The 6,908-nt window shown below is 32.9% G+C and overlaps 1 long non-coding RNA gene across 1 annotated transcript; it reads right to left on the bottom strand.

Moving 5' to 3' along the window:
- Positions 1-371: 371 nt before the first annotated feature.
- LOC143070886 (uncharacterized) lies at positions 372-6,375 on the bottom strand. Its single transcript, XR_012976755.1, has 3 exons — positions 6,192-6,375; positions 1,882-2,053; positions 372-517 (listed from the first exon to the last, which is right to left on the bottom strand). It is a non-coding gene; the product is annotated as an uncharacterized LOC143070886 (long non-coding RNA).
- Positions 6,376-6,908: the final 533 nt, after the last annotated feature.

The raw sequence follows: 6,908 nt of genomic DNA, 5'->3' as shown, positions 1-6,908 counted from the left end.
GCATTTAAGACTGCAAAGTGTGTGTTCTTAGCAAACATGAATCCAGTTCAAGATAAGTAAAAACATTCCAAGTAGAAGGATTTTTTGGTAGGAATTTATAAATTGATCCTAGTAGGAATCTTGTACAAGTAGTAGGAAAATAAATAATAAAATCAGATTTTCAAACCAGAAAAAATCCATACAGACTTTTAAGATTCCACCTAGGTAGTAGGATTTTGGTAGTAGGAATATAAAAAAAATCCAGTCAGAATTTTGTTCATTTTCCATGTCCGCCTACTTTCTATATGGAATCTTTGATTCTAGGTAGATTCCTACTTTATTCCTACTAGTGTCTAAGTGGAATCCTACTACTTATTTCGTACGGGTTGTGGAGTTTTTCATTCTTCATTTTCTCAACATCTGGTTTCCCATCTGGTTTCCCTCTTTGTCTAGATTGTGCAGCCTTCAACCGTTTTCCCCTAATTTTTCTTCAGTCTAACTTATCTGGTCTAACTAATCTGCTTTTTTGTCATTCTACCTGAAATTGATGGTTAAAAAGAAATATATTTATCTTGTTGATATCTTAGCTAGCAAGATATATATAAACGTATTCTAGGTTAGGAGGTACAATTTGGTTCTAGATAGACATAGAAAATAGCAATCTTATAGACGATACATTACATAGAAGATTCGCAGTATGTATTATCACTATTTGAAATCCTGTACAAGGACACTAGTTTCAACTCGACTTTATGTAGATATAAGAAGATGAGGTATGAGTGTAAATGAGACAACTCTCCTTTCAAGTCACAATTTGTAAAAGTAAACTATTCTAAGTCAAAGTATGATGTATGGTTCATTTGCACTTTATTACAACGTGACTTTCCTCCATCGGAATGCAAACACATTTGTTATTTGGATGGAGAGTTGTCTCATTGGCACTCACACCAAATCTTCCTATATCTATACACATTATATTTGCCAATCAAGACAAACATCTGTTCTGAATTTTCGTCAGCCTTAAAGACAGATGAAATTCAATTTATAATCTAACCAGGCATTTCGTCACTGTCTGACTTGCATGCAAATTTGTTTACACCTGTACTAAGTAAGGAATCTGATGTTCAGTAGTTGTCGTTTGTTGATGTGGTTCATAAGTGTTTTAACCATTGTTTTTCCCGTTTGAATGGTTTAACACTAGTCATTTTTGGGGCCCTTCATAGCTTGCTGTTTGGTGTGTGCCAAGACTCCTTGTTGAAGATTTGCTAGGCCTATAATGGTTTACTTTTAAAAATTGGGACTTGGATGGAGAGTTGTCTCATTGACACTCATATCACATCTTCATATATCCATATTTAAATGATTATCCATACTTTAACCAGTCTTTCTGCTCGTACAAAAAAAATCATATTTTGAAATGTTGCTTACAAGACTACTCATACTGTGTATCTTCTACAGTACAAAAATGATAGATAGTATGTTGTTGAGTCAAAATAGTATGAGCGACTATCCAAGTGACAATGAATGTAAACCAGACCTTTCTCTCATAGCCCCTGGCTATACTAAAGCAATTCCCAATCGACTGGATATTAGTATCTTTGATCACAATACCGCTTGGTCTAGGTAGAAGATAATCACTTGGGAAAGAATTTGGATAACTAAATAAAAAACGTTGGCACTAAATGGGAGCAATGAAAAGACGTTAACCAGCGTTGCTGAATGGTCTTGGTTGTTTTGTGATATATAAATAAGAAGCCTCTTTTGATTTAAATTTCCTTCACCTTAAAATTTTAGAATTATATAATCGTAGTTCGGTTTAATTTGTATTATGTTCAAGAATTTGTTTTAGTAATTTTAGAATAAGTTGTTTCGATTCATTTTTCATATACTGATGAACCTGACCTGTTAATTATCACCAATAGTAATAGTTTGTACAGTTATTAAGCGTATATATGGAGTTATTTATTTCATCATAAATGTCATATTCTATCATCCTCAGTGTAGCAGTTTAAACGTCATTCAAAGGGCTATTCTAAGGTATGCTTGCTAACATTCGAAAACCAGGTCACAAAATCTGAAAGAATTAAAATGAGAACATAGGTTATGATACGGCCTTGAACAAAGATCAATATTCACATCCCAAAGTAGTTTTTTTCTGGTTTGGATTGCATTTTTTTTTAAATAAGGAAACATACATATGATTGCATACGAAACACTAATTCGTTTTGACCAAACATATTAAATTTGATGGTTACGATGTGTACTAAACATAAATCAAAGTACTGAAGTACTGAACATCGGATGACCGTAAGTTCTTGTGGATGGTCCTACAAGCACTTGTCTCAGACAAAAATCACATCTCCATACCTGAAAGTGAGGTTAATGTACAGATATATAATATTTTTCTGGAACAAGATCGTGCGTGGATGATAAATTAATGACAGGGAATTCAACCTCACCGTGATGACTATTATATTGTAGTGATACAAATCAGTATACTCTGCATGGTTTATTGTTATATATTATATTAATACTTGTAAATTACAGTTACATGTATATATAATTTTCATCCATACGTATATCATTCTATTCTACTATATTGATAATAATGCAGTGCAAATTCATGGTAGACATCCTTCTGTAATAATTCGATTTTTCTAATAGAATGGATTTGAGTAGGCATTCGTATTTTCCCTCAAAAATGTTTGATCATCCAGGCAGAGTAATCGTTCCTTCAGATTGCAAACGTTCTTGAGATATTTGTCCGCATGCGTGTGCATATATATTAATGAGTTTTTACTTATATGTGTAGATATGTCTCTGATTATATGCATATACATACAACAAAACATTTTAATATTATTTATTTATCTTCTTTAAAAAGTATTTGATGAGTATTCATTGAAGAAATGAATTTATAACAAGCGATAAGGAATGTTAGTTTGCACTTGATGATGTCTACGTATTCATCAAGTTTATAGATCGGTTAAAAACCCAAAACGAAAGTTACGTAATGGAAATCTAGGCGATAGCAATACACCGGAATGCCCTCACGATCATCCGCTGTAAACATGAGCTGCGTCGGATAGAAATTGACATTGCTTAATTAATTATGCAAATGAATTTCAATACGGATGGAAAAATTATTACAGAAAGTCTGCAACTGTTTTAACATTTATTTGTTTTGAGTAACCTACACAACAGACAAAAGTTTATCTTTTATTTCGTATATGAATTTTCCAAAATCAATAAACGTTTTATACATGTACATGAATAATAATACGCACTTGCATAGGGCCTATTTCTATCCGATGCAGCTCAAAATGTTGATACAGAGATACAATTTAATACCAATACTTTTCATTTAAACGGAGATATCCAATGTTTTTTTAAAATCGTTATGTTTTCTATTATACTGAAATACAGGATACTTATATAACTTTTGATACTGATTCAGAAATTTGAAAACATTCGGTTATATAATGGGAGATAACTAATTAAAATAATTGTAGTAAAGAATGAATGGTTACGGAGGAGATATAATAAGAGTCATTATTTGGTCCCTGAAATTGCAAGAATAGTAAACTTATTTAACCCTTTTCAAGTTATGTAAATTTTATTGATAAATGACCGGGTTAATATAATCTGGTTTGGACACATGAATAATCTAAGGGCAAGTTTAAAGTCACTTTGATGTCGGAAACATGACCAAATTTATGTTTTTGACCTTAAGTTGCCATTTTACGCATCATGATCAAAATAGACATAAGAGACAGCTTTGTAAAAAAAGAAGATATTTTACATACATCTTATAAAAGAGGGACGAAAGATACCAAAGGGACAGTCAAACTCATAAATCTAAAACAAACTGACAACGCCATGGCTAAAAATGAAAAAGATAAACACACGACACAACATAGAAAACTAAAGAATAAACAACACGAACCCCACCAAAAAACTAGGGGTGATCTCAGGTGCTCCGGAAGGGTAAGCAGATATTGCTCCACATGCGGCACCCGTCGTGTTGCTTATGTGATAACAAATCCGGTAAATAGTCTAATTCGGTAGGTCACATTCATGAAAGGGAAGGGGATTGTAGTTACTACGTAAGGAACATATCCGATATCATTTGTGAAACGGTTATTCCATAACGGTCAACCAACTCGTGATGGCGTCCGTAAAATTTACGAAGGGATGATTTCAACTTCACCATTTGGAACTCTTGGTTTAATAGATTCCTTGTGAGCAGCAACCCTCTATCAAGAAAATCATGATAGGAAATGCAAGCACGGGAATATCGTATCAATTGGGAGATATATACCCCGTATGCAGATGCTGGAATGTTGCTACTAAGAAATGGAAAGTTCACAATCGGAAAGCTGAAATCATCTCTTTTGTCGTAAAGTTTTGTTTTCAACCGACCCTCATTGTCAATTTCTAGATGTAAGTCAAGATATTCATTTGTAGCTAAAAACCGTTTCTAGATGTAAGTCTATAACATTCATTTGTAGCTAAAAAGCGTTCATATGATGCGTATATATCAATATTAACTAGAACACACCCGTGATATCGCGGGTCCGTGACTGATATATAACTATGCGTATGCCTTATTTTAGTATTGGTATTGTCATCTGATAAAGTCATGCCGATTATAACATGTATAAGGTGCACAGTTTTCTCTGCTTTCAAAATCTTTCTGTTTGAACCCGTCGACCCGGAACCTATCAATTATTGGTAATATTAATAATTTGGAAAACAAAAGGGCCTGGAATGGAGTATTTTTTACTCAACAGTATACAGCAAAATTCTAAATACACTGTTTGGTGGTGCGCCTGTCAGATGTGGAACGTACAGATAAGGTAATAGGTAACAGGTGAATATACTATTGGTATCGGTGTCGGACTCGATCCGGAACTTCTTAATTATTGGCAATATTAATTACGTGGAAAACAAATGGGCCTAGAGTGGTGTAATTTTTAATCAACACCATTGTACTATATTAGTTATATATAAAGTTGAATTCTTTGATTCATCGTTTTTACGTGATGACGGCTGACAAATTGGACCTCGTAATTTTAGTATTATAGATGACAAGTTTTCAACTTGTAATTAAACAAATTGACGTTGTAAGTTTCGGAATAGCTTTGTAGAAAATGATCGGACCTTTTTTGCAGAGCGTAAAAATAAGTGCCAAATGATACATATGAATAAACAAGAAACGCAAGTTTACGCGCGTATCTTTTTATTCATGTTTTGGATAAGTCTTTTTCATTCTGTCAAATTTTTTTATCTAAATGCATATCAACAAGTTATAATTGTTACCACGTTAAAATCTGACTCGATGGCTTGGTGGCTTTAACAAAGCAGAGCTCATTTTCATATCTTATTATCGTCATATGGTTATGTTATATTGATATTCCTGGTCTTATTTCTAATTTTCCCATGCTTAAGCTTAAGTGTCTACAAGAAGACATATTACGCTGCATAGACACCTACTGCTATCAATTCAAACCTGAAGAAAGAATATATAGTCAAGAATGCTACAGTTTTAAACTGTTGTCTTATAAGAACTGTCTTCTTCGACTATAATTATATACAATGTTAATAAATATTAGCTCCCAGTAATGCTAGGCATATATATATATATATATATAGACTCTATTAAAATAATTTCCTTGCAATTTTTTAATCTTTACGGAGGAGCCAACATGTCACTTTGATATAGTCGATATCGACAAAATTCAAGGACAAAGGGTCCAGAGGGTTAGGCGGACTTCGCTGCTCTTTTGAACTTCAAAATATTTTAGCCTTGAGAATGTTAACGTATAGATTCATTTAAACGGAGTTTCTTAAACCTTAATTATCTCCATTATGAAAATAACACCGAAGAAGCCTTGAGATCCCCTTAAGATTGATAAATTAAAAAAAAAACCATCGATTTTGCTGTCCATTACATTTTTAATGACATATTTATATAAACCTTACCTGGGGTTTTTTTTTTTTTTTTGGTTACGAATTACAAACAGTCATTCCTGGTCGTTGTTATTCTCAACATTTGATAAGAAAATAGATCGGAAACATACTCAAGTGTTATGCATGCTAAGTGAAAATCTTGGACTTCTCTTTAATTTAGCTATATCACGAGAGCGTTCTAATAGCGGTAACTCTGAAGAAAATCATTAGATCTAGAATGCCAAAAAAAAACCACTCACCAATTGTTTTTTCCGTTACCGACAAAATCAATGTTTCTGAGATGACACCGGCTCTTGTTTCTATATTGTGATGTTTTTTCCGTATTTTTGCCATGCTATTGTCAGTTTGTTATGTTGTGATGTTTTTCCCGTATTTTTGCCATGCTATTGTCAGTTTGTTATGTTGTGATGTTTTTCCCGTATTTTTGCCATGCTATTGTCAGTTTGTTATGTTGTGATGTGTTTTCCGTATTTTTGCCATGCTATTGTCAGTTTGTTATCGACTTATGAGTTTGAATTTCCTGCTGTACTGATTTTCTTGAGTTTTTTTTTAACGAAAACTGGTGGTTGTGTTGTCATATTTCAGAAACAAAAATACATTGACCAGTTGCTTTTCTTTATATGATCTAAAGTTGTTTAGTGTGGTCGTTAATCCCGCTGAAAAATAACAGTAAAATATATGAAATCAGAAACAGGAATTATTAAAATCTTTTTCATTCAAAATTCCGATTCCTGGCCGGGCTTTGGCTATACTTGGGGTCCTTTTTTTGTTTATAAGCTCTTCCTTTTATTTTAATAAGTTTTGGATTTTCAAGTATTTTGGTCTCAATCATCACGGAAGAGACATATATTGTCAAAATGTGCATCTGGCGCATAACAATTGGTGCAATTAATGGTATTATCATATTTTTTTTCATTGATAAAGGTAGAAAATTTCGAAAAAAGGGCAGAGCAACT

The sequence above is a fragment of the Mytilus galloprovincialis genome, chromosome 4 (assembly GCF_965363235.1).
Source record: "Mytilus galloprovincialis chromosome 4, xbMytGall1.hap1.1, whole genome shotgun sequence".
In the NCBI taxonomy this organism is placed as follows: Eukaryota; Metazoa; Mollusca; class Bivalvia; order Mytilida; family Mytilidae; genus Mytilus; species Mytilus galloprovincialis.
Note: the sequence above shows the minus strand (reverse complement) of the source record. Positions and strands in the feature narration are given on the sequence as shown.